Source organism: Etheostoma cragini, chromosome 22 (assembly GCF_013103735.1).
Source record: "Etheostoma cragini isolate CJK2018 chromosome 22, CSU_Ecrag_1.0, whole genome shotgun sequence".
Classification (NCBI taxonomy): domain Eukaryota; kingdom Metazoa; phylum Chordata; class Actinopteri; order Perciformes; family Percidae; genus Etheostoma; species Etheostoma cragini.
The window spans coordinates 21686424-21687750 of NC_048428.1; positions in this window are offsets into that span (position 1 = coordinate 21686424).

Below are 1327 nucleotides of genomic sequence, written 5' to 3' on the forward strand. Positions count from 1 at the left end.
GATGGACACACGGGGGGGGGGGCACGGGGGGAGCGATCCGGATCAGATCGTGTCAAACCTGCAGTCACCAGCACCAGCAGTCGTGCAAGAAGTATTCAGTATTAGTACTCCTACTGCTGTACTGCAGTAAGAGTACTGATAGTACTAGTACGCTGTTTCACGTGTGCAATCTGCAGCAGTGCATCGTATTCAATGGGAAATTGCGTTGCAACGAGTCACGTGAATCAGAAAACAGCCATGATGCAGTCTAGAAATTGGAGGTATTGTAATACTTAGATAAGTATAACAACAATTAGACTTTGACTTCTCTTTATTAATCATTTTGGGATGACTCCCGCAAAGGAAATGGAATGGGGGGGCAAGTGGAGGAGTCTGGGTTTTGTAACATCTTAAATCAATTCCAGACTACAAAACGTTTAGTCTGTGGTCACTGAATGAATGACTGTTAGTCAGACCTGTGTTTGGAAAAGGATGTGTTCCTGTTTCAGCTTTGACTCATGACTGTGGGTTCAGTTTCAGCTGATTATTGGGGCTTTTGACTCTAAATCAACACTGATTCTCACCTTGCTGCTGTCAGTTTCAGCTGATTATTGGGGCTTTTGACTCTAAATCAACACTGATTCTCAACTTGCTGCTGTCAGTTTCAGCTGATTATTGTGCTGTCAGTTTCAGCTGATTATTGGGGCTTTTGACTCTAAATTAACACTGATTCTCACCTTGTTGCTGTCTGTTTCAGCTGATTATTGGGGCTTTTGACTCTAAATTAACACTGATTCTCACCTTGCTGCTGTCAGTTTCAGCTGATTATTGGGGCTTTTGACTCTAAATTAACACTGATTCTCACCTTGCTGCTGTCAGTTTCAGCTGATTATTGTGCTGTCTGTTTCAGCTGATTATTGTGCTGTCTGTTTCAGCTGAGTATTGGGGCTTTTGACTCTAAATTAACACTGATTCTCACCTTGCTGCTGTCTGTTTCAGCTGATTATTGTGCTGTCAGTTTCAGCTGATTATTGTGCTGTCTGTTTCAGCTGATTATTGTGCTGTCTGTTTCAGCTGAGTATTGTGCTGTCTGTTTCAGCTGAGTATTGGGGCTTTTGACTCTAAATTAACACTGATTCTCACCTTGTTGCTGTCAGTTTCAGCTGATTATTGTGCTGTCAGTTTCAGCTGATTATTGGGGCTTTTGACTCTAAATCAACACTGATTCTCACCTTGTTGCTGTCTGTTTCAGCTGATTATTGTGCTGTCAGTTTCAGCTGAGTATTGGGGCTTTTGACTCTAAATTAACACTGATTCTCACCTTGTTGCTGTCAGTTTCAGCTGATTA